General features: G+C 46.0%; 1 long non-coding RNA gene across 2 annotated transcripts in view; it reads right to left on the reverse strand.

Moving 5' to 3' along the window:
* Positions 1-27929, reverse strand: part of LOC144115049 (uncharacterized) — a 231007-nt gene that overhangs the window by 7679 nt on the left and 195399 nt on the right. Inside the window, exons 1-3 of one of the 2 annotated variants that reach the window (XR_013311220.1) lie at positions 4514-4855; positions 3930-4027; positions 1449-1588 (exon numbers count right to left, since the gene is read on the reverse strand). This is a non-coding gene — a long non-coding RNA (uncharacterized LOC144115049). Of the gene's footprint in view, positions 1-1448; positions 1589-3929; positions 4028-4513; positions 4856-27929 lie in introns of those variants that run through there. The other variant, XR_013311221.1, reaches the window with a different exon arrangement.

Here is a 27929-nt window from a genome sequence, read left to right on the forward strand (position 1 = left end):
CCCACCTATGGGGCAGAAACGTGGAGGCTAACAAAAAGGGTTCAGCTTAAGCTCAGGACAATGCAGTGAGCCATGGAAAGAAAAATGATAGGCGTAACGTTAAAGCAGTATAACACCTACCGTTTGGGTGCGTGCTTTCTTGCTTGTAATGATGCATAAGGCATTATTATACATAGAGTAGCAGCTAGTAATCTCTTACGACCGCTTAATAATTTATAATAGCATTTATTTTTCGTCCAGTTTCGGCTTCAACACTTGAACAAGGACAGTGACGTCAATGTGTGCTTACACGTCACGAGACATGAAAAAACAGCAATATAATCACTGCTTGCACATTTGTTGTCATTCCAGCAATTGAGGAAGGCTGATTTCAACACTGCAGTAAATTAGAACAATGAAGCAGCGATTCTATGGACATTTTTCCATGGCTCACGTGAAGGAAAAGCCCTCTTTGACGTCAGAGCCATCGTTCGGCTGTTCCAAAACTGAAACAGCATGCCAGAAAAAAACAATTATAAATTATTTAGCGGTCGTAGGCAAACATCACATGGTGATTCATGCCTAGTAGCGTCTTCTGCATCATTGAAGAAAAGAAAACATGCCACCAAAATTAGGTGTCTATACTCCTTTAAGAGACCGGAAGCAGGAAGAGTGGTTGAGGGAACATACGCGGGTTAATGACATCCTAGCCAAAATCAAGAGGAAGAAATTGGCTTGAGCGGGGAATGTAATGCGAAGGTAAGATAGCTGTTGGTCCCTAAGGGATTCCAAGAGAAAGAAAACATAGCAGGGGGCGGAAGAAGGTTAGGTGGGCGTATGAAAAGGTGGGCGCAGCTGGCAAGACAAGGTTAATTGGAGAGACATGGGAGAGGCCTTCACCCTGCATTGGGTGTAATCAGGCTGATGATGAAGATTCTCCCATGACTACTAAATAATTTATAATCGAATTTCTTTCTCGCACCGTTTCAGTTTAAAGAGCTGAATGGGGACTATGACGTCAAAGTGAGCTTATAGGTCATGCGAGGCATGAAAAACTGCAATATAATCGGTGCTGCTACATTTGTCATTCCGACTATTGAGGAAGGCTGGCTTCAACACTGTAGTGAATTAAAACGATCAAGCAGCAATTATATCGCATTTTTTCCATGCTTCACGTTACATATAACCTCTCTGATGTCACAGTCTTCACTCGGCTGTTGAAACCGAGACAGCATGGCAGAAAAATTCGATTATAAATTATTTATAGGTCCCAGGCAAACACCACATGATGATTCATTCATAGCAGTGTCTTCTGAATCATTGTAGGGAAGAAAACATGCCACCAAAATAAGGTGTCTATACATCTTTAAATCTTTAAATTATCATTGGGCTTTTTCAAATTGCCGTGCTCGGAGAGCCTGTTCGCTGCCAGAAAATTCACTCCTGACAGGAAGGTGCATCATGCTCACATGAACTAGTCGCCGCCAGAACCAGCCTGCTGGCAATCATGGCGCCAAGGCCGTCCATGGATCACGGAAGGCGAGTGCCCTCTGCTGCTTTGCTTGCTGTTGTGTCTCATTGCTCGCATGCGTACAGTAGAAATCTGATCCTTGGGAGCGAAAGAAAGGACGTTAGTTATTCAGGGCAGCCGCGGACTCTTGCACTCAGATGCATACATCAGTGGCAACAACTTGCGTTTATGTCCTTCAGTGCGTTGTGTGCTGTCGTGAAGTCTGCATGTAAGCTTTGAGATATCCTCAAAAGCATATGTGACGGGCAGTCGCACTCTAAAGACTTGCATTTGACACCACATAGGAGGGCTAATTGGACGGTGTTAATTGGAAAGACATGGGTGAGGCTTTTGCCCTGTAGGTGTAGTGAGGCTGATGATGAAGAGGAGGGAAAAACTGCGGATGCACTGCTCAAACAACATGCTGTAGTCTCAGATTATTGCATATTTGTTAACCACACGCTAATTACTTGGGCGCCAATGATCGACCCTGCCTATACTGACTCTGCTGTGGTAGTTGCAATTTCTGTTTGTGAACTAATTCCTGTGGGCTGTAAGCAGAAAACAATCAGGATATGTTCCACTCAACTGTAGTCTGCCGCCCTCCAGCTGTTAATATTGCTGCCAGCAAGTAATGCACGCATTATTTTGACAAGCGTGCATATCAGCTGGTTGAACATTTTTCTGAAGTGCGTGCACTGTACAAATTTAGCTGCACGTCGTGTCTGTATGCTATCGCTTTTACTGCAGAGCTAGCACTAGAATGAAAGGCATTACAATCTGGCCTTGCATGTCGGCCCCGCACTGTGTGTGCAGGCATGATGATCCACACTGGGAAATTTTTCTTTTTGATGAGTCAAATGCAAGGTGAAGTATGCATACGGTATTTCTCAGGTATTTTAAGCACTTGTGGCAGAAGACCCGAGCACCAAGCTTTATGGCAACAACCGAATCGGCACACGCAAGGTTATGCTTCATCTTCAGCTGTGAAATGAAAATGACCTCCGTAGAGAATAAAAATTTTGAACAACAAATTTGGCAGAGCACACATGCACGCCAGCCGGCAGCCACTACTTAAAGTGCCCCGACCACCCTCTGGCTGAAAATGTCTTCTACCAAGGTTGTTGTGAGGCACCGTCCCCGGAACACACAACCGCAAACAATCTTTAATAAAAGACATTATATTGGAGTTACATATATGGCAAACTAGCTACTTTTCCATGCTCCTCTCCTTCCATTCCCTCTCAGAGGTTTTTCTCCCTTCTGCTTGGACCACTAGCTTTAGTCCTCCATCCCTGCTTGTTCTGTGTGGCTGCCCTTCCGTTTACAAGAGTAGACAGCACCCCTTTTGTTTGAAAGTGAAATGGGGAGCTTTTGGTGGCGTCCGCGTTGGGCCTATTATGAACGGAATGCACACCAGCCGAAGAGGATTAAGGTGCAGATCCCATCGACAGGGATGACCACGGTGGCGCAGCAACAGCAGCGGCAATTTCGACAGCGTCATCAGGAGGCCGACGACTGCACAAAATGAAAGGATGACTAGCTGGGAAGGAGCCTGTTCTTCCCACGCTCGGCTCGATTCAAATGACCTTCCCCCTTTGACTGGTTCCCTGCAAGAAGCGACCGACGATGAACAGATGACGGGAAGAGGGGAACGGTGCCTTCCAGTAATTAATCGTGTCTTGACAAGAGCCGCCCCGACCGGAGAGAGCCCACCGCAGTTGTAGCCCACAGCGCAGCACCGGTGTTTTCGATAGACACGTGAATAATAATTATCACCCCTCGTGAATAATAATTATCAGAGGCCCTATCCGTGTCTCACGTGGCCCGATTCGCTTTGGTATGCCGCATAACCGAAGATTAGCAGGGCTTATAAATTTCCAGCAATACATATATTTAACCAGTATCATGGCACTGAGAAAACAGGCCACCGAGTTGCAAGCCGAAGCTAAGACAACGTGCTGCAATGAGAGAAGTGCGCTGTCCCGCAACGCCGTATCGGTGGGCTCGATACAAAGCTCTCTGTTGTTGAAGGCAGCCTGGCTGCTCCCCCAAAAAATAAATATTTTAGACAACAATGCGAGGAGGCAATACGAAAAATGAAACTGTGACCTGACATGAAGCACAAAATATATGAGAGAACAAAAAACAGAACGATGCTTCCATTCCACATGCGGTTCTCTAGTGTCCTACGCAATCTTTTACAATGGTAGCATTTAAGCAATATCTCTATACTACAATTCAAAGATCTGCTACAAAGCTCTCTGTTGCTGACGGGAGCCTGGCTGCTTCCCGCAACCATAAATATTTTAGACACACACAAACAGAGACGCCTGCCTGGCTCTGAAGTATGCTGCTATGTAATGTACATATTGCGACTGGTAAGCGTGCGAGTGGCAGTAGCAGAGGCATCCGCAGTAAAACTTCGCCCAGTACATACATGTATCTGTGCAACTGTTGTTGCTGGCTCAGACTTTTCAAGGTCCATTGCAGTGATTTTTCTCTTGGACACCCTCTGGATAAGCTCCGCTTTTGTTACTGGAACACAAGAAATGAGAGATAAAATAATGAAAGCGACAGCAAACACAGGGCAAGCTACGGAAACGGATCAGTTAGTGTGTCGCGTTCATTGCTTTCCAAAAATCATATGATGCGAAAAATTAGCAGATCTGAACACAGCCGATTTCCCCCTGCCTCATACAATTACTTGAATTCATGAAAAAAATCACGATATATTATTTCGCTCAGAGTGACGCTTACGTCGAGACCTGCTACAACGCGACCACGCAGTTTTTCCCTTCTTTGGGAAGCATGCGCTGGGCTGCTGTGTGCTCGGATCGCAAGCACAGAGGAAGTGGTATCGTAAGCGTTCTGCAAGTGCTCGCAACAGTAAAAAAGCATGTGCATCGACTTTATGTAAAACGCCACCAAGCTTTGCTAAAAGCGTTAGGCTTGACTGTACACGCATCACACGTTTGGCACTTCTGAAATCTGATCAAGTAGCAAAGTAACTGCAAAACTCACCTCCAAGCTCCATTACTTGGGCGGAATAGAATGCCTTCTCATCTTTTCCGCCGCGCCAGTAGACGTCCTTTTTTTTGCCAGGTCGCTAACGCCAGTCGGTGAGGCATCATGGATAGGTGTAGCGCAAAGGAAACAAGGACGACATAGAGACGTGTACGATAGCTTTTGCGCCGTCGGTCGAAGTATTTCACGTACGCATAGCTCGCCGCAGCTGACGAACCCATAGTGGAAGTGTCACATGTGGCTGCAAAACACACAATCTAATAACTGTAACAACCACACACACCGACACGAGTGACGACGCAAACGTTTGTCCGCCTTGCGTTGGACGCGAACGACCGCAGACTTGGATTGGCTTGGCGACGCGCACCGCACAGGGCACTGCATACGATGATGATGATGACCTCTTCTTTACAAACCAGAATAATAAATACGTTTTATTCGTTCAATTTCGTATGTTTGTTTCCTGCAGCAGAACTTGCGTCTCCGACCGTGATCTCTATACCGCTCCATGTCGCAGCCTCCTCATGCAGCGCATCCGGCCATCCAGTTGACTGCTGATTGACCGCATGTAGTAGCAGACGACGCGGGGCTCTACACACCATGAAATACTTATAGTTGAAAAGTTACAAATACTACTTTGAAGGGGAAATAGTTATGAGTTCCGTGCCAAGCTGTGCCACAGAGCGTTGGTCCAACATAAGCAGAACCAACTGCAGAACCAACTAGCCCCTCAAATCGGTCTTGCACCTGTGACTGCCCGTGTGAATAGGGTAGCTTACTCTGTGGGCTCTATCATGTATGAGCTTTGTGGTACCGCTGTAACCTAAATGTTTGAAGTGTTCTGCGATTTCTGATCGCCACTGCATTAAACAAAGTAGTCGCTATGTGACAAATCGCTTTCGGTTTCGGTTTCAAAGCTGGAAGTTATAGTGGCGCGCGGTGCCTGATTGTGCTTTGCGCTTTTTACTTAGTGCTTTAAGCAGAAAGTTTTGTGTGGCTTACGACAAACAGGAAGCACCTATAAAGTCTGGGCCTAGCCGTCAGACGACGCTAGAACATTTTCAGTTTCGGTTTCGAAATATAAAACCTCCTGTTGCGCGGCTCTTGATCATAAATAACGCTGGGCCCTTCCCTGTTCTCTGCGCTGTAAACAGCAACTTCTGTGTTATCTACGATAAAATAAACACTTCTTTTAGAACTCCCCTAAATGCAGCAAGTGCTTGAAAAGTCTGTAATTGCTGCAAAAAAGTATTTTCTGGCACGGTGCGAGGTAGATATCATAAGTACTATATTGCCACTGACCTGAAATCAGCGACTTAGGACCAGCAGAGGGGGAAATATAGATTGCTGAATAGGTAAATTGGTGCACTGAAAGAATTTATGTTAAGAAATCAGAAGTGTGCAAGGTACGAGGAGGAAGAGGCTCTCAAAAATAAACTGCTAGTGTGCGCTAGAACACGGAACTGGGTAGCACAACCGCGCCCTCGATCGAGGTACTTCGATCGAGGTGATCGAGGACCTCTATAATTATAGTTTCGCAGTGTTCTCTGGCACACCGCTGTCGCGTCCGGGTCGTGATGGCAGCGGGTGAAGGTTTGGGCTATGCTCGAGACAATTAATAATAGCCAGGGACTCCGGAACTCTTTTTTTTTTTTAGTGGGAGGGCAGGACTTCGAGCTTATTTTATTTATTTTTTAATGCTCATTTACATTATATATATATATATATATATATATATATATATATATATATATATATATATATATATATATATATATATATATATATATATATATATATATATATATATATATATATATATATATATATATATATTCAATGTTCAAAGCTTGATGCAAAGTATCACGATGCAGTGACGACACTCCAGCTGTCAGGAAGACAACGAAAAGGCTTCCAAAATTAACTGTTTAAGGGGCTGACTCACGCCCACTAAGAACTGAATTACTCGGCGGCTGCAATAGGCTTAATCATGCGTGCTCGGCGGTCATCGACCTGAATGCCATGCAGTTCTTGGTCGTGCTGAATTTAAAGCTGGCAAGGAACCTTCGAGATAGAGAACCAAAAGCAGCAAGAATCTGGAAAAATGTGGAATCATTTGCACGTGGCCATGATCAACGGCATAAGTCTGGTCGCACCTCGCATTCCAAAACAAAATGATAAAGCCGCGTGCCGGAGGTTGTGAGTGCGAACGAACAAACGGTGCAATGATTTATGGCAATATAAAATTAATTGAAATGAGGAGCTTATAGGTGGGAAGCTGTACGCACGAGGAGTGATCAATTTTATTAAAAAAGCCTGTGCATAGTTTGTTTAAATTCTGCTAATCGTGATCATGTACGCGGTCAGGTCGATATATAGTCGATCGAATTCTGTAGGGACATGACCGGTTCAGGTTACTCATATACCAAATGTTTTACAACTGGCTACTAAGCCAAGCAGCTCATGCAGCCCCATTGTGCTTTGAATTAAGAGGTTAGAACTAATATGTGTTTCAATTTTCAGAAATCTGATCCAAGTAGAAGCAAATGGAGATTGGGGGGGCACATCCCCCCTGAAAAATGTGGGGGGGGGAGGCGACCTTCCCCATTTCCACCCCCCTGTTCCGTGCTTCTTGAGTATAGCCCCACCTGAACTCGGGTAGGCAGCCCTATAGGTACGTGATCGGCCCACTGGAGTGGGTATATCTCGCATATTTTATATCTGATATTGGTCGCAAAGCCGATGTCTATTGGTAAACAAGTTTAAAACATCCAAGGTGTTCTGAGAGATGTTCGATCCAGTGAAGCATTCGGTCAGGAAAGACCTTTGAAGGCAGTTCGCAGTGTATACCGGATTGTTTTTTTCCGAATATATAGCTTTCGTTGAACTATAGGAACTTTTTGGAATTCTTTTATTGACATATCTCAAATAAACCCTTCATTTCTGCAAGAAAAAAAAACACAAACGGGTAAGCGGCCCTATAGATACGTGATCGGCCCGCTGGAGTGGGTATATCTTGCATATTGTATATATGTGATATTGGTCGCAAAGCCGATGTCTATTGGTAAACAAGTTTGAAACATCCAAGGTGTCCTGAGAGATGTTCGGTCCGACGAAGCATTCGGTCAGGCAAGATCTTTGAAGGCAGTTCGCAGCGTATACCGGATTGTTTTTTTCCGAATATATAGCTTTCGTCGAACTATAGGAACTTTTTGGAATTCTTTTATGGACATATCTCAAATAAACCCTTCATTTCTGCAAGAAAAAAAACACACACGGGTAGGCGGCCCTATAGATACGTGATCAGCCCGCTGGAGTGGGTATATCTTGCATATTGAATATCTGATATTGGTCGCAAAGCCGATGTCTATTGGTAAACAAGTTTAAAACGCCCGAGGTGTCCTGAGAGATGCTCGCTCCGACGAAGCATTCGGTCAGGAAAGATTTTTGAAGGCAGTTTGCAGTGCATATCAGATTGTTTTTTTCCGAATATATAGCTTTGGTCTAACTATAGGAACTTTTTGGAATTCTTTTATTGACATATCTCAAATAAACCCTTCATTTCTGCAAGAAAAAAAACACACACGGGTAGGCGGCCCTAGTAAATAGAATGGTTAACAGAATAACAGAATGGTTAGAAAGGGCCAATGCAACATATTTTTACTAAGAACAGAAATTATGTGGACATGTCCTTAGTGTTCCTTTGAGAAGCAGTATTTTCTTTTGTGTGTTGTGTAAACTATAGTTGAATACAACTCAAGAATGAAGAGGCAAATGCTTTTCTATAATTCCCTTCGCAAGATGTTTGCATGGAAGGTACGACAACCTGAGCCAATCAGTATGGCGCACACTATATAATTCGGTTGCTGCATGCCTACCACACCCGTTGCCTTGTGACAGGTAGCTCCATTTCTGTGAATGAAGGTGTACTAGTGTTTCGGCTGTTTATTTCTTCAGCAGGTGACACTTCATGTCTTTTTATTTTATGTTTGTTTTCAGATGGGCGACATGTTCACACAGTGAAGAGGGCATATATGGCCCACTTTTCTTTTTGTCATTACCTGTCCATATTCAGTTCTTTAGTTGTCACGTCACAGTTGTTTGGATGGACATTTATTCACTCCGTTGTGGTCTATGCCCAAGGAAGCTGAGTCAAATCCAGGCGAGAGCAGCCACATGTTGATATAGGTGAAGTGGAAAACACGCCTCTTTGCTGTGCTTTGTCAGCGCATATGCAGTTGAAGTTAATCTGGAGCCCTCTACCATGGCGTCTACAATAGCTCATTAGAGACATTGTCATTCTCATTATTGCTAATCTCATTGTGGCAGTGCTCTATGTGCTCGGCTTCTATACGCGGACATTTAATGGATCACATTGGCCTGTTAACGGGCTCACATCTCATCGTCATCATCAAAACTCTCATGCACTGCTGGTTGTGTCCTCCTCCTCCATGCTCATTACAATGCCTGGTCCTTTGAGAGGCATCTGCCACTTCATTCTTAAGTTGTATTTGAGTATAGTAAATATGGAGAAATGTAACTAATATTGTATGTCACTTGCTGCTGTGTTGTTCATGTGGTCTGTGTACAAAACTCTTACTCTTGTTCCATGATATAGTATATATGTAGTGTTTTTGTGTATTATGTAAGTTTGTTTCATTAAACAGATGGTATTGGTGGATTCTGTTTATACGAGGGGAGATCAGTATATTTTTGCCTCCTGGTCTGTAACACATTTATCACCTCGTGAAAGGGAAAGACGTTACAATGAAAAGAAAGTTTGATGTTCCCACTTTTCATATTTTCATTTTGCACATGGCACCACTGATATTGAAGTACTCACAAGGAAAATGTTAGTATACATCAGTGTACGGTTATAATAGTTTTTCGAAACCAAATTTTAGATGGCAGAAGGTGTTCTCCCTATCATTATCCACCATCGAATGAGTCCAATTTATGGTAATGGGTATGTTATGTTTCCACTCAGAAGGTGGGTACAAACTGTACGTACATGCAAGATCCAGCTGTGTTGAGTGTGAAAGACGAGGAGTGCAGTGGATGCCCACTGTCTGCATCTCGCATCTGAGCTCGTGGCAGATGTGAATGAATTTATTTGTGATGATTGTCACATTAAGCAGACGGTTATTGTGGGCATTCTTGAACTTGAGGGTGCTGAAGGACCGTGCACTTTTTCTTAAAGTTTGTCCTAAAAAAATCCATCATTTAATGTGACAATGCTTGGCATGACAACAAGTTAGGTGGCAATACCGCCGTGTTGAATAAGCTGCAGTTTCGGGATGTTCTTGGTGCCTTGTAGCTACTGGCTATACCGTAGCTGAAGAAACATTTGAAGATCTTTAGTGTCCAGTTGGGGCCATCAGCCTCATTCTTCTCTGAGAGCATGTAAACAAGAATAATGCATCGATGATGCAAGGGCATCAGTGTAAGTGGAGGACGATATCAAAAAATGAATTACACCTGTGAAAAAAGGCATCTGAAGCTTCGTTTATAATAATATCTTTCACTTTCAGTAATTAGCATGTTATAGACAAGGAGGCAAATTATTCAACACACCTCTCAAGCTTGGGATATATGTATGGAAATTTTTGCATCTGTATAGTCACTTCCTTATTATTGGAAGCTACTTGAGTCATTTATCCCATGGACCAATGTTTTGTGGCCTCATTATCTATTATGTTTTAGATGGTGTCCTTGGCTTAATTTTACTTTTCCTGAGGGTGTTCTAAACTTTTTTTTGAATGTGTGCACTTCAGCTGAGATGTAGCTTTGAAACAGGACAGTATTGGAATGCCATATGCTTGTCCATTCATGTGCTAAGCTGATACAGCGTAAAATGGTACTATACTTGGGATTTAACATCCCACCACGTTAGAGGGATCTAATTTGATCACCTGTGTTCTTTAATTATGAGCTCAAGTGCACCGCGTGAAAGACAAGATGAAATGTTATCCATTTAATTTCATACGTCGAGCCTTATAAAAGACATATATTGTTACGTGACGGCAAGCATGGTGAAGAGTACTACATAACAAATGGCGATGGAATGATTTAATGGCAGTGGGCCTAGCGCGAGAGCTCCGTGCCGCGCCACTGCCCACTTTGTCGTCTTCGAGTCCGTGACACTACCCGGGGCTGCCGAGCGATCGTCCCGATCGCGCGAACTGAAAGACCGGCAGTGAAGACGAAACGCAGTGCGTGACGATTAGCGTGACAGGACGGATGAACACAGAAGAGAAGAAGATGCAGGGTTTGCCGTCACGATGAAAGAGATGAACAGATGATGATCAGATGAGCGCTGGTCCAAGAAGCTTCCGGGCCGTAGCTAGCTAGGTCACCTTGAGCCGACAGCCGAGGCCCATGAACACACCGAACGGCATGGGCAGGGGCTGTGTTCGAATATGTTGGCGACTTCTAGGGTCGGTGGGGTCATAGGTTCGAGTAGCGGCGGCGTCGTCAAGTTGTCGTGTCTTCTGGCCGGGGCTGGGGTGAACGACATGGTCGGTTCTGGTCTGGCGGGCTGGGGCACAACCGGGCGGTGCGGGCAGGAACACACGACCGACGACCACGGCACACGCAGGACACCGAAGCTCCAGGACCAGGATGGGGATGAACTCCGCACCTCACGCCAAATGTTACGCGACGGCAAGCAGGTGAAGACAGTACTACATAACAGATGGCGATGGAATGATTTAATGGCGGTGGGCCTAGCGCGAGCGCTCCGTGCACGCCACTGCCAACTTTGTCGTCTTCGGGTTCGTGACAATATCAGCTCACTGAGACACGCAGTTCACCCATATGAGTGATACGAGAGCTGCATTTGCCTCAAATGAGTGATACGAAAGACACATCGGCCCATTCGGGTGATACGAAATCTATATTTCGGCTCAAACAACTGATACGATAGACACGTATCAGTCCATAGAGGCATACGAGGGACACATATGCCCATACGAGGGATACGAAGGACACATATGCCCATACGAGGCATACGAATGACACATATCAGCCCATACGAAACACATATTGGACACATATCAACTCGTATGACCACATACTAGACACATATCATCTCGTATGACCACATACTAGACACTATAAATTCATACGAGACACATATGCATCCATATGAGATTTTTCGATAGGGTAGTTATGCCGTTTCACTTACTGCGAATGGTCACCGATCATACTTCTGAATAAAGCAGTTTAAAATAAACTACTGATCGTTTCGGAGGAAGTCGGGACAATAAGCGACAAGTGCCAGTCGTAGGCGATGTCAGCAGCCCGGCTGTCAAGTGGTTCTCAGGCGAGCGATCGTATCGGCGCTTCCTCCCACAGATTTTCGCACTGCGTTAACAAGCACGGATGCAACCGGTACAAAAGAGATGAGCTTATTTAATAGAAATAAAGCGCAGAATGAGTTTTAAGTCATGCAAACGAGCGCTAGCTGTTTGTAGGCAGCGATGTAAACAACAGTATGAGTACAGCCGTCCTCATTGGCGCACTGCTGGAGAAATTTCATGCTCATGTGGTAAATGTTCATTGGTGTACTATTACTTTCGAGCACTTACGTAGACATAACACGAGCTATTTGCTAAGCAAAGAGCAGGAAAAAGCGAGCAGCGGGTATTGACCCGCCGCGGTGGCTCAGTGGCTAGGGCGCTCGACTACTGATCTGGAGTTCCCGGGTTCGAACCCGACCCCGGCGGCTGCGTTTATATGGAGGAAAAACGCTAAGGCGCCCGTGTGCTGTGCGATGTCAGTGCACGTTAAGGATCCCCAGGTGGTCGAAATTATTCCGGAGCCCTCCACTACGGCACCTCCTTCTTCCTTTCTTTCACTCCCTCCCTTATCCCTTCCCTAACGGCGCGGTTCAGGTGTCCAACGATATGAGACAGATACTGCGCCATTTCCTCCCCCCCCCCCCCCAAAAAAAACCAATTATTACCAATTATTATCAAAATGAGCAGCCACAGAGCCGAAATCAATCGCGCGGCTATGGGTGGGGCGAAGCCATGGCGGCGGCAACGTTTACTGACCGGTTCGGGCTGTGTTCGCGTTTCAAAGGCATTCCAAAATCTGGAATGTCTCCGCGGAGCTCCGTCGACTCGAATGGCATCTGAACCGAATGCCGTCGAAAAATTTCGTGTAGCAGCGTAAGTTCGGCAGTCGAGCCGAATGACATTCCCTTGGAAGGAATTATTATAACCCTTGGTGACCACCAGGCTGAATGCTTTCAAGAGATCGTTCCAGTAACAAAACTACAATGAAAGTTAATCAAGTTATTCAAGCTTGCAAGTTATGCTTGTGTAATAATGAAATACCGTTAGTCTTGCGAGTTCGCTACCAAGCAACTCTCAGACAACTCCTAAGGCATCGCAATCGGAATTTCATGCTCATGCGGTAAATGTTCATTGGTGTACTATCACCTTCAAGCACTTACGTAGACATAACAAGAGCTATTTGTAGTGTAATGGCACGATGGAAGTGCTGCAACACAGCGATAGCAATGCAATGTACACTTTAAGCAACGCAGTAAAACATGAGCTTTTACCCTTTATTATGAGAACTCGTGTGCTTGAAGTTCTGCTTCAGTTAGGTGGCGGTCCGCTTGAGCTGCTGCAGCGACTGGAGAGCACGCGGACGACTTCTTTCACCAGGTCGGCGCGGTTCACCACCAAATCATCCCAGCCAGGCGTTTGGGTCACTTCTCGTCCATGCGCACAGATGAAGTCCATGGCACTCCCGCGGAGCACGGCGGCGTTGTGTTGGTCGGCTAAGATGAGGGCGGCCGGGGCATTCTCGACGTCCAATCCCTCGATTAGCGCCTCTTCACAGAGGTTCCGAAGCTGTAGAATGAAGTACTTGTCAGCTGCAGCAAAAAGGGGGCCTGCCAGCTGTGCTAGTTGCGGCGTGCGGCCGGTGTAAATGAAGCGCAGCAACGCGCCTAAAACGTCGTAATCCATATCAGTGATTTTGATGAAACCTTGCGCTTCATATACCTCATGGGAAAACATTGCTCGAAACACCGGCGACCGGGCGGCCAACACCGCCTTGTGGGCGCGGTGCGTTCCGCCAACGACCTGAATGGTGACATCGGCAAGGTCGCCCCTGTCTAGAAGCGCGCCGAGGTCGTCGGAGAGTCCGTGCTGAAATACTTCGGCGTTGGCGCTCCCGAATCTTCCAGGCGCACTTACGTAGCCGCGAATGACTGTCAATTCACAGCGTATGCGGAGGTTGCCTGCCAGCAAGAAGGGAGAAAGGTCGATCTCCAGGGCACTCATCCGGATAAATTGGCAGAAACACCAGTTTCGTTCACCTCTGAACACTCTAATGCTCATGTACTGTTTGTTGCTCTCCTGCCCACTTGCATTGACGATGAAGACTGCGGCTTCTGCGCGAACATCACGGGCGCCTGCATATCCAAGGCCGAGATAGAGATAGTCCTGGCCATCGTCGGCCGTGCGCTGGATCAGGTTAAGGCGCCATTCTTCATCGTCTTCTTGTGAAGGGAATGGGGAACTATATATCCCTTCTTCCAACTGCGCCAAACATGAGTTAAAGTCTCTTAACTCCCAAGAGAAGGAAAGTTTTTCGGTGTTCATCTCTGTCATACAAGTGAACTCGATAGCGGACATCGTGGCTGTTCACGAAAGATGGCTGCAGGCGGCAGAATGAGCGAGGACGTGCGAGGACGCGCAGTGCGATGAGTTCCATGTAAGCCCGGGCGATGTGGTCTGGCGTTCCGTGCTAGGGCGCTTCGATGCCAGCGCGCGCGCCGCAGACGAAGAACGCGAGCGCGCGTCGCTCTTGGTTATAACCTGCCTCGAGTCTCGCCGCACCGCGTCTCTCTCAGCTTGCACGGAATAGGGCCTCGAAGTTCGAGGCACGTTATTCCGTGCAAGCTGTGAGAGACGCTGTTTGGCGTTCGAGGTTTGCCAAGTACAGCGCGTGCTCGCGTTGTCTGTCTGCGGCGCGCATGCTTGGAACTTGTGTGCCCTTTCCCCTCTGGGGTATAAAACTAGCACGAATAAACGCCACGTCGACGTTCTTGTGCGGAATTGGTCGCGACTGGCACTCTGCCGACACAACTAACGATCAGAAGAGCGTGCTGTCGGGCAAGTTGGCGTCGCACGATATAAAACAGTGGGCGCTGTTGTGTGCCCGCGGCGTACCGAGTCTAGTAACGTTGGCGTACCGAGCGTGTGTTGGCAACTGTGGACACAAGCTGCATGCGTGCGTATTGACGCCTGTTGTTGTGCCGGGGGCATGGCTTCCTTGTTGTGTGTCAGTATTGTACCATGTTCTTAGTTGTGCAATAAATGAAGTGCAGACACAACAAAGGGCGACGAGGACCGGATCAAGAACGCTCCAAGAACGGCCTGAAGATCACCACATCAAGCGACAGTAACTGGCAGCCGCAAGAAGAGCATTGACAAACACGAAGTGTCAGGCCTAACTCTGCGAGCCCGACGCTGGGCGGGAGAACAATAGCAGCTCAAGCAGCGCTAATCTGTAAGCTCGACAGTTTCGATGACACTGTTGAAGACTGGTCGTCGTATATAGAAAGGGCAGACGAATACTTCGCGCTCAACAGCTTACCGGAAGAGAAGGTAGCGACTATAATTACAAGCATGGGAGCGAAAACTTACGCTATCCTTCGCAAGCTGACCACGCCGAACAAACCCTCAGAGAAAACGTACGCAGACATTAAAAAGTACCTGGGAGACTACTTTTCACCTGTGCCTCTTGAATTGTTTGAGCGACATCGGTTCTACAAGAGACTTCAGAAAGAAGGTGAGTCTGCTAACGAATATATGGCAGAACTGCGGCGGCTTTCACAGAACTGTAACTTTGGGTTATTTTTGGACCAGGCACTGCGGGATAAATTTGTGTGCGGTCTTCGCTATGTGCAAGTCCAGCAGAGATTGCTAACCGCAAAAAAGGTTACGCTAGAGCACGCCCTTGACGAAGCAGTAGCACATGAACTTGCCGTGAAGGACATCGCCGAATTCAAAAGCAGGGAAGAAGTGCCGGCTTCCGTGGCTCATGTCGAGAAGGAAGCACGACGATGTTACAGGCGTGACCGCAAAGGGCATCCACCGTCGAAATGGAAGTTTCTCACAAGTGTTTGCCACAAGTGCAATAAAGTTGGCCACATAAGTAGCGCGTGTAAAAGCAAGTCAAGTGACGCCAATAGAGCACCACGCCGGTCAAGCCTTACTTACAAGAATAGGCAGGCCTCAAAAAGTCAAGTGCATGCCATTAAACAAGACAGTGATGCATTTGAACTTCTGGCACATGTCGACGATGGGAACAAAAGCAGTCCAATCTGGCTGAAGCCACAGATTGAAGGCACACATTGGAAATGGAGATGGACACTGGATCCAAGTATTCTCTTGTGCCAAGAACCACGTACAAAGCGCATCTCTCTCATCTGCCTCTGGAGGGAACTTCAGTACGGTTCAAGATGCTGACTGGTCAAGCCTTCAGCCCTAACGGTGTGGCAACAGCCAATGTCACGTTTAGGAAGTCAACACAACGCGTGCAGTTCTTTGTAGTCGACACTCCAGGACCTCCGCTCTTTGGAAGAGACTGGATTAATCGTTTCAACCTTCTCGAGCTGAGCAGTGTATTGAGGATCGACAACCAACTTTGGCCACGTGCAGATCAACTGAACAAGATCCTCGCAGAACACAGGGACGTCTTTGATGATAGCATTGGAAAACTCAAGCACATCAAACTGAAACTGCGTCTTCAAAGTGGTGTGCGACCGAAGTTCTGCAGGCTACGACAAGTGCCCTATGCCTTGAAGGAGAAAGTGAACACTGAGCTTGAACGGTTGGAGGCAGTCAGCATCCTGACAAAAGTGAATCACAGTGATTGGGCCACGCCCATAGTGCCTGTAGTGAAAGCAAATGGAACTGTCTGCATATGTGGAGACTTCAAAACCACAATCAACCATCACTTGGTGGTGGAACAGTATCCCTTACCACGCATTGAGGACATCTTTGCAAAGTTAGCAGGAGGACAGAAGTTTTCAAAGATAGATCTGAGACAAGCCTACCTACAAATGGAAGTAGACGATGAGTCCAAGCCGCTCTTGACCATCAACACAGGAAAAGGGCTGTATCAGTACAACAGAATGATTTTTGGCATCTCCTGTGCCAGCTGTGTGGCAGAGAACAATAGATCAAATCCTGCAGGGAATCCCAATGTGCCATGCTACTCAAGATGACATTCTTGTCACTGGTGAGTTAGAAGATTCTCATCTCAAGAACCTAGAACTAGTGCTCAGACGACTGCAAGAGTGTGGGCTCAGAGATAACCTCCAGAAATGTTTGTTCTTTGAAGACTCTGTAACATACTGTGGTTACAAGCTCGATGGAACTGGGCTACACAAGACAGAGGACAAGATCAAGGCAGTGATACGTGCTTCTACACCTAAGTCAACATCTGAGTTGAGGTCATTCCTTGGCCTTGTGAACTATTACGGGAAGTTTATTCCAGACAGTGCTACTCTTCTCAGACCACTGCATACACTTCTGGAGAAATCATCACCATGGAAGTGGACAAAAGAATGTGAGGTGGCATTTCAGCAAGCAAAGAAGATTATAGTCTCAGAAACTGTCCTTGTGTATTACAACCCGAACCTGGAAGTACGTCTAGCATGTGATGCTGGCCCCCACGGACTCGGAGCAGTCCTGTCGCACAAAATGCCTAATGGGAGTGAAAGACCCATCGCATTTGCATCTCGAACCTTGAAGGGTTCGGAAAAGCAGTACTCTCAGATAGATAAAGAAGCACTAGCCATTCTCTGGGGTATACAAAAGTTCTATGCATACCTGTATGGAAGACACTTCAAGCTGATCACAGATCATCAGCCTCTGACACATATCTTTGGCCCAACTAGCAGTGTTCCTGCGATGCAAGCAGCACGCATTCAACGTTATGCCTTGTTTCTAGCTGGGCTCGACTACGAGATACAGTACTGCAAGTCATCGGACAATGCCAATGCAGATACCTTGTCACGCCTTCCTCTTCCAGACAGTCCTGAAGACAAACCAGATGAAGCTGAACTTTTCTACCTGAACCAAATGGAGCAACTACCTGTAACAGCTCATCAAGTCAGACAAGCCACAGAGCGTGACCGTCTGCTATCGAGAGTCCGCTACCATGTTGTGAACGGGTGGGACTCGTGCAAACAAGACAACGAAATCCTTCCATTCTACAGGCGTAGAAATGAACTCTCTTTACACCACGGCATCATTGTTTGGGGCATAAGAACTGTCATTCCAGCTGTATTACGAGAAGCAGTCCTCAACGACCTGCACTCTGGACATCAAGGCACTGTGAAAATGAAAGCGCTTGCACATTCATTTGTGTGGTGGCCATCTGTTGACACCGATATCAAAGCCGTCACTAAGAAATGTGCAGGGTGCTCCAAAGAGAGCAACATGCCAACAAAGGTCTCTCTACACCCGTGGGAAGTGCCGAGTGGACCATGGCGCCGAGTTCATTTAGACTTTGCAGGGCCATTCCTGGGCAAAATGTTTCTTATTGCTGTTGACTCATTCTCAAAACGGAATGAAATACATGTTATGAGTTCAACTACGGCAGAGCACACCGTGGATGCACTGCGCGTTATGTTTGCATCTCACGGCATTCCAGAACGCATTGTCACGGACAATGGTCCTCAATTCACATCGGAAGAGCTTCGGACCTTTCTCATGCAGAATAGTGTGCGACACACATTTAGCGCGCCATATCACCCGGCGACGAACGGTCTTGCAGAAAGGTTCGTGCAGTCCTTCAAGCACAGTATGAAGGCCATGAAAGGAGAGGGATCCATCATCAAGAAGTTGACAAACTTCCTTTTGGCATACCGTACGACACCCCACTGTGCTACTGGTGAGACACCAGCAAACCTTTATCTCGGGCGCGAGCTACGCACTCGACTGGCACTATTACGCCCACAACCCAGTGGACGTACGTATGAGAAACAAGGGTCATCTCAACCAAGTAAGCCTCAGCACTCCTTTTCTGAGGGGGAAGAAGTTTCTGTGCGCTCCTATAGGGGTACGAGTAAATGGGTGCCCGGAACAATCACAACCAGAACACGGCCTCTATCATATGAAGTGGAAGTTGGAGGAACAACCTGGAAACGTCACACTGATCAACTGCGCAAGTGTTACACCGATGACAAACGCCATCTGGATCCGGAACCTAAATTTCTACCCAGTATGCAAACCTCCCCGGACAACGAGACATCACCTGCTTGTGTTCCAGATGAAAACAAATCTGCATCACCTCAACGTGATGTGAGTGCACCAGAAGACAAACTTAATACTCCTCGGGTAGCAGTTCCCGTGAGCCTCCCTGATCCTATCACAGGTCACCCAGTGAGGGTACGTCGACCACCATCGAAACTGGACTTGTAAAAAAATTACAAGGGAGAAAGTGTTGTGTGCCAAAAGCAGCGGCGTACCGTGCGTGTGTTGGCAACTGTGGACACAAGCTGCATGTGTGCATATTGACGCTGTGTGTGTGTGTTGTGCCGGCGGCATGGCTTCCATGTTGTGTGTCAGTATTGTACCATGTTCTTAGTTGTGCAATAAATGAAGTGCAGACACAACAGGCGCAAATCATGGACAAGGACCGAGAAGAAACACAAAGTGCTTGTCAGTCGTCGGTTGTGTTTCTTTTCGGTCCTTGTCCAATTTTTGCGGCCACTTCTTTTATAACATCTAACGATACAGCCCACTTCTCAGAGCTAAGGGGCGCTGTACGACCACATTTTTCCGCATGCGCACGCGTCGTTGCGACCATGCGCACAGCCGCGTGGTGCGTTGCAGACGAGGTGTTGTACGATCAAGCATGCGATCAAGTTTGCTGCATGCGACCTAGCGGACGACTCCGGCGTTCTGACAATTGGCGCGCTCGTCAGTGCCGCACGGCACTGACGAAAACACGAAGCTATCTTGCCGTACAAATGCACAGACATTGATATGGTGGCTCACCCGAGACATGTTTAGCTGTGAGATTTTTCGTAGCAGGTAAAACCGCGATCGGCTGTGATAGCCATGAATCTCGGCGCGGCCAATTCTGACGTCCACGAACGAAGTCGCAACAAACTTTGCAACACCGCCGGCGAGGTTCTAAAACTGCGTCGCGGGGAACGATTAACGTTTGTGCTATTTCTACTTCAGAAAGTGATAAAAGGCATCACACCGCGACCGTGACACAACTCGTTCGACCGCTAGTCGGCTAGACTACGCTGAAGACCACCCATATATGCAACCGTTCTAACTACGATATAAGGTTTTTGCCTCCTGATATTTCAAGGGTGCCCCCATTGAAAGTTACGCTATACCCTAACACGCAATAACGATTTCAGAATGACGACGCGATTTGTATCACGAATTCTCGGAACCAAGGATACGGGACTAGAACAAGCTATAGGTTAGCAGTACATATTCAATCGTTTGTAATTATAACAGGGAAATTCACATAGCTGAGACCAGGTGCAGGTTAAATCATCAATTATTCAAACTAGCATAGTGCAGTCTTTTTACATGTATTTTAATTGCTTTTATTTTGTAGCTTTTCTGTTAATCCATGCACACTTTAGTTGACAGTAACAATGTCAAGTAAACAGGCCCCCTTGCTGTCTCCCCACTTAACTGCTATTGCAAAAGACTTATCTGTTCGTCGATATATGTAGTGTGTATCTGAATTGTGTATGTATTAAAAATTCCATATTTTAGTACTCTGCTATCGAATACGAACCCAAATACACAAGAAAATTATGACATTCCCAATAATTTGAAATATGTAAGATCAGTTGTATCTGCAACAGTTGTGCATTTCACAGAAGAGTGACCGTGCAACAGTACTGCTTTCTCTCTCTAATGTTATTCGGTCCGTTAGAAAAGGCAAAATTGGAATAGCACAGTGTGGTGACAAAGGGGCTAAGCCATGAATCTATCACTGCGCTGAACTGCAGAGCTTTGTTTTTTGCAGTGACAGTGGGCGACCAGTTTTATTTTACCAGTCATTCCTCAGCTCATATTGCAATGACAATTGCACAAGCTAGAATGCAGCAGTGCAAACAAGCCTGGAGAGTTGTGCTCAGAGCCAATCAATGGTGACACATGCAGAAACAAGCTGGCATGTTATCTGTACAACTCTAAAAAGTTCTGAAAGTGCCCATTTGAATGAGAACAAAGTGGTTGCTTAGTACTCAGTAAAAAGCCATGCATGCCTTTTACCTTCAGCGTAAACATAACATGATGTGGGCGTTGGTAAACTGGCTTACATCTGGACGGCTCCTGGTTGAGGTTGGGAAAGAATACTTCATATATTCAGGGAAACAGGATGCACTGACCATGCATAGTGGTTATCTCGAGCAGAATTTGTAGAAATATATTTACAAGGTGAAAGCTGTGTTGTTGCAAAACACAATGAAATAAAAAAAGCATACAAGTGTGTGCAGGGCATACAGGCGTATATCCTATCATGTAGCTTTACAGTACAGTTTAGACTCTCTTCTGAGCAGAAAAAAAATGAGGGATTGTAGCAGTGATTCTGGTTCCCAAAACAGCAGTTAAAAGTGGGCATTTTCTACACAACTTGCCATGTATAAAATTTTTGACCGTGCTAGCTGTTGTTATTAGCAACATCTTTTGCAAAGCAAAGCTTTTTTCATTGCCACTTGGTTTTCAAACTGGCAAAGTTCCCTTTAGGCATGCCTTACGTTAATACCTAACTGCTTGAAGATCTTTGCCTAGGCTATGCCTACTTTTCGGCTTCATACAGGGAGTGTATGTGAATTTCAACAGCCCTAGAAGGACTGCATTGATTAGGCAAACAAATGTCTTGTTTTGTGGCCTTTTAAAATTTCAAAATAATGCACTAAAATGATAATCCTCCTTAGGGCCATATATGAAAACTTGTTACTAAGGTAAGGAAAACAGCAACTCCATAAACAAATTAACATTGAGTACAGGTTTGTGCCTTTCTGTGCGTTTCACTGCCATCAATGTAAGAAAACCACATTCACACGCAAAATTCACAGCAGCTGTAATCTCGCTCCATTCATGACAACAGAACTGCATGTGAAACGTAGCTTTATTATAGAGGAGCAGGAGGCACCCTTTTATAAACACTGTAAATAATGGCCCCATAACATAACTGGCTGGCCATTTCAGATGAGGATAAGGACCAAATGACACAGGCACATAAAACTCACATGCGTAAACACAAGCACCCAGCATTTTAACCGCATCACATAATGGAAGTCTCCATGTTGCTTTGCTTGAAACAGGGTACGACACAAGCACAAAGGAAATACTTACACATATCAGCTCGCAATGGAGACGGGTATGGCTGACATTAAAAGCTATTATTGCAGTCCTATTAACACTCCCAAACAAGCCATTCCAGAGCACGCAGACAGCTGTTCTGGAGGGTTGGAATGTTGATATTGATAGTGGGATGGCAGACCATATAGCAATCAATGAAGACTACTTAAATGAAACAGTGAAAGGAAGCAAGGCAGCAATGTGGGCTAGTTGGTTGCACATTTGATGGGAATAATGCGCTACACACGGACAAGAACCGACAACTGAAACGATGGACACAGGACAAGCGCACGCTAACAACTAAAATTTATTCTGGCACAAGGGCAAATAAATACATTTCATGCACATGCTCAAAACAATGAAATTATTTCCACCGGCTGTGTTGCATGCTCTTTCGTTTCTTGATTAGTTCTAACTCCTCACTTGATAACAACACCGAGGGTGTGCTTGCGCTCTTGTCTTCACCGGCCTCCTATATCTCAAAGGCTTGTTTTATTTTCTTTCTTTCTTGTCCCTTGCACAAGCTAAAATTGTAGTCCAATCAAAGTAAGGTGAACATTGGTGATTTGTACAAAGGGGGGGCTTATCCTGTGTCCGTCGTTTCAGTTGTCGGTTTTTCTCCGTGTGTAGCGCGTTATTCCCATCAAGTGAAAGGAAGGTCATTAGTCATTAATGAATGTAAGAAAAAGGGAAGGGCCAAGCATAACACATTTGGGGTTGACCGAGATTCCAAAAAAAGAAAGGCAGGATGAACAAGAATTAGCATGGGCCAACTGCTCTTAACTGGCTAGGATCACTTAAATCCCACTCAGAACGGTACGATGCAAGACATTATTTAATAAAGGATTTTATTGCATGCTTTCTCAAAGAGACTAAGGAGCAAGTGTATGTCACGAAGAACGAAAATTGGCTATCACAGGAATGCTTTTCAAAAAGCGTACCGATCTGGAAGGAACAATTTAATGGGCCATAGCAACCTAGCAGTGTGAGAGTATATAGTGTTTTTCACAATTAAGAACCCATGCTAGTCAGTCATAGAAATGGTGCAATGATTTGGTGCTTGCGACATTATCAGAACTAAAAAATTTACTGCATTCTGCTGTATGCAGCCATGCCTCGTTAATATCCCCCCCCCCCCCCCCCCCCCCCCCCCCCCCCCGTGATATGATGGGTTGAATTATGGACAGTTTTTCTGGGGATGAAACTTTATCAAAGCATGCATGCCTTAACATGGAAACTTGCTGTTTGGACAAATGACAGGGCTTAAATGCACAAAGCCAATTGGGACCAGGATATTTTTGTCGTGTAATATAGACTGCGATGCGGAAGTCTGGACTGTGGTAACCAGATACTATAACATAGTACAAGGAGTGCTAGAAGTGTTTGGCGACAAATACAGACTGGATCATATGGCTGTTGCACCCTGGAATTGCCCTCATACCACTTGCAGCATAGCATGCAGTTTTTGTTAAACATTGAACTGACAGGCACACTGACTCTCTCCGCTTGCACTTTCAGACAGGCAAAGCACTACTCTTTCTGGTGTCAAAATCATTGGGACTGAAAGGCTCGGCGACTCATTTCCTGGCGCACCTTGTTCACTGCACAAATTAATTAATTAAGCTGCTCGCTGACTGTATAACCTTTTTGTTCTAATCTTACAGATGTTTACTTGCAACACTAATTTAATGTTTCTTTTTAAACTGAGCACAGGGCAAGAACAACAAAAACTACTCGAGTTAAAGCATGTCGGCCACGAGGAAAGCTCAGCACAGGTGCAAAGCAGAGAATCTTCAAATACAATCCAAGCAGTAAAGAAATGGGTTGAAATTAAATGTGATCTCAACCTCGACAGGTCGATGGCTGCACCGGCACTGTAGGACTTTCAGAAACGGCTCAATGTCAGCATTGCAGGGCCAACCACAGTGCAATAGCGCATAGCACATTTTGAAAAATCAAAATAAACCTTGTTAACATGGTTTTGGCAATATGCACAAATGTGGCCCTGTCACGACCATACGACAAATGTGAACAGATGCGTGTCTACAGAAACCTATAGCAGAGCATTGTGGAAGGTGCAAACAAGCATCTGCATTCAAGCAAACAAATTTAGAAATGCAAAGAAGGCGAAGGAATTCTAGGAAGCAATCTACATTTACGACAAATACATTCTCATAGGCCCACCATCGCCTTCATCCTGCAGGCAAACAATGTTCACTGCAGGCAGTCACAGGTAAATAAACATAGCAGATGCATGTGCATTGATGACATAAGTTACTGGAAATGCTCTACAGCTCTAAGAATATACAGGCGGCTCCATTATGGGAAATTTTGAGCACCTGGTTATCCTTGAACTGATACCTAGCTTGGTTTGCGATAACACAAGGCTATGAAGTCTTGTCCATGATGACATGAGACGGTGACAATTCCGGACGTCTGGACAAGCTCCTTATGCTATCGCATAATATGTGTGACAAGTGCAACTGCTTTCAAGCTAGTTTTCATCTAATATCCTAGTCATTTTCAACTGGTTGTCCCCTTTCTAACTGGAGAGGCCTGCATACAGGGTGCCATAATTTAAAAAAAAAAAACCTAAGTGGTCTTCTGACCTGAAAGGAAGTGCATGTTAAAAGCTGTGCAAAGTATTTAAAGCCCTTCAAACACTGCCCTCACCAAACCAGACCAGACCAACATCACTCCGCCTGCTGAGCAAAATACAATAACATATTACACATCGCTGCCCTGTCCTACCTACCTCACTTCCCTGGATCATATGCAATTCAAGCGCTGTGCACCAGCGAACATGAACAAACTTGCTCAACTTTCTGCCCAGTTGCAATTAGCCTCTACACAAGCCATACAAGCAAACTAATTTCCTGGTTGGCCCTGGATCTACTACAAGATCAGGAAATAACGCTAACGGAACAAGCTCGTTCTCTCCTCGGTGACGATAGCAAAGTCATCAAATCAAGTGCTTCCTTTCTCTATAAACAAAGTGGAGCATAAACATCACAATTTCTGCATCTTGCACAGGAAAAAAAAAAGAAACACCGCAACAACTGAACATCATCCGAACGGAGATACAAAAATACCAACGGAACACCATGTGCTTAGCCCGATGTGGGTGGCATCACTTGGTTACGAGGCAGAGTGATTGCTGCCACAGAGGCAGGCCGTGACGGCTCTCATTTCCCGCACCGAGATTGCAAGCTATCGGCAGCTGCACCTGTCCGCTCCCGTCTATCGGCAGTTGCTTCTGTGTGATGATTCATGGTTTTCTGCTATTTTCTAAAGAAAATAAACAGAATCACACGTCACTCGGTCATCGATAGGCGCCGACCGGGAACAGACTAAAGTTGTCTTCGTCGATTTTCGAGCCGAGCGCTCCTTGTAAGTTCATCTCGGCAGGCCCGTAGCATTCACTGCCTTCAATCAGATTTTTTTGCGCACTTAAGACATCCGCAAAGTACCTTGATTTTAGACGACACGCAAAAAAAAACAGGAACTAGCCATGGAATCAGCTGTTTTCTTGCAGGCCGCCATGGGCGCGTCTATTTGGAGAGGAAACCGATAGGGACACCATCCCCTTAGCGCAGAAACCTAGCGCCTTATGGCCCCTAAGCATTTTAGGCGTTTCAGAAATCTCTAGGCTGCGATATTTACGTGTCAAAAAGTACCTGGTCATCTCGCTTTCCTTTCACGCGAGGTAACCCCGCGAACTTCGAGCGGGCGACCAAATTGGTGGTTCGTTTCCTCTCGCTGTGCTAGCTGTCGCTTCCAGCGTTTCTTAGTGCCGATTTGCAGTGGCGTTGCGCGGGGCACGCGTCAGCGACATCCAACTGAAGCTAACAAAAAGGGTTCAACTTAAATTCAGGACAACGCAGTGAGCTATGGAAATGAAAGTGATAAATGTTACATTAAGAGACAAGAAGAAAGTAGAGTGGGTCAGGTAGCAAATGCAGGATAACAACATACTATATAGTTGAAAACAAGAAATGGGCTTGGGCAGGGCATATGTAATGTGAAGGCAAGATAACCGCTGGTCCTTAAGGGTAAGATAAGATTCCAAGGGAATTAAGGGAAGCACAGCAAGGAGTGGCAGAAAGTAGGCTGATGAGATTCGGAAGTCTGCGGGGAAACGGTGGCCGCAGCTGGCACAGGACAGGGTTAATTAGAGAGATGTGGGAGAAGCCCTTGTCTTTGTTGTTGTTGTTGTTGTTGACCTCACACAATGGCACATACCCACAAGGGGGATTGGCCATAACCAGGCGGTGACTATTTAAATGACCACTTCCATGTGGCAAGCATGGGATGACCTACCAAAATTTGTCTTCAAGTGGACATAGGCTGATGATGTTGATGGCCATATCATTAGAAGAGTTAACTGCTGGACTAGTTGTTGATCATACATAACAAAAAGATTTTTGCGCCAAAACAGCACACACAGGAAAGACGACGACACCACGGGCCAAATCACAATTTGCATGTTTCCTGAATTTGGCCTATTTCTGAGCAAATTCTGTTTTCTTTTCAGCTTCGTTTCTTGGATGCAGCAAAAGCGCAGAAGACGCAACTTTTTGCTGGTGACGGGTACAACCTGTCGGCAGGCAAAGGAAATGAGGAGCCAGCCAAGGCGGCTGGCTCCTCAATTCCTCAAGACGGCTGGATCAGAGGCCTGGCAAAGGTATACGTAGCAGGCATTCTTGCACCTTCGCCAGCCAGGCAGTTCGTTTTGTACTGCCATATCACTGTGTTGCCAAGGGCCGCCAGCACGGGGACTCCTTTGAGTACCAGAGGTTGTAGAACCTGAACTACTCCCTGCATTACTCACAGCAGTGGATACTGCAGTGACAGTGAGGCCTCTTTCTGATGTGTTTCTGAGCTGTACATATATACTGCTTGGAATTTGTTCACTTCACTTGGGCCCCTTTAACATGCAGTGGCATCACACAGCACACAGGAATGTTTGCATTCGGCAAACCTGCCGGCATTTGTGACCAAAATCAATCCGGAGCTCCCCACTCCAGCATCGCATGTAGCCCATGTGGACCTTAGGGACGTTACAGCCCATGTGACAAGGATTATTCACATTGACTTATGTTGTGCTGTCCTCCTTCAGAATTTCTACCAATGGCAAGTTAGAAATCTTGGGTGGGAAGAAAAATTGTGAAGGACATGAATTGTGTGTGGACCTTTACTGCTCTGTAAGCTGCGTCCCTGCAAATGTCAAGGTTTTTTTTTTAATTTATGGTGCAGCCATGTCTTTGTTTAGAAATAGCAGCACCCCACAGGCTTGTAGCGCTGCGTGTTGGCACTAGTTGGATACTTTTCATGCAGCCATAGCACTCGCAGAGCTTTGCGGTGTCCCTTCGCCAACATCGTCACCTCTGTATGTGGAGTGGAGCCTTCCTGCTGGGCATTTTGCGCCAGTCTACTGGTACGAGTCCAGCCACACACACAGAGCGCTTATCCTCGGTCGTCACCTTCGTCACAATCTGCACGGACCTTGGCCTGGCTCCCCATTACATACAGTCTCGGTGAATCTGCAGGCCATCCTACTCGTATGAGCCATCATAGTAACAGCCATGTGAATGCCCCTTTCAGCCTTGTTTGCTCAAGGTGATCAGTTCTGAAGTTTTCTTTTAACTGAAGGCAATAGCAGACATAGCCATGTACCTCTGCTGCACTTCTCTAGTCCACCAAATCACCTCAGCACCGTGCATGTGCCTCGTGCTATGAAGTAAGCTTGCTGCTTAGCCATTTCCCAGTTTATCGTGCACAAGCTTTTTCTCCAGGCCAGTCTTGATTGACTGACACTGTTTGCATCAGGTGCCATGGAGAGGGTTGCCTAGCATCTTGGTTCCTAATGAAGCATTGCACAACGACAGACTGGTCCCGGAAAACATGTTGTACTATGTTGGCCATGTAAGGTGCTGTGAACATAAAAAGACATTCTGAAGTAGAGGCCTGCTGCTTGCATTGTGAATGCTGATGTACTCAGTCATTTACTGGTGACGTCATCTCCAACTCTG

The sequence above is a fragment of the Amblyomma americanum genome, chromosome 1, assembly GCF_052857255.1.
Source record: "Amblyomma americanum isolate KBUSLIRL-KWMA chromosome 1, ASM5285725v1, whole genome shotgun sequence".
Classification (NCBI taxonomy): Eukaryota; Metazoa; Arthropoda; class Arachnida; order Ixodida; family Ixodidae; genus Amblyomma; species Amblyomma americanum.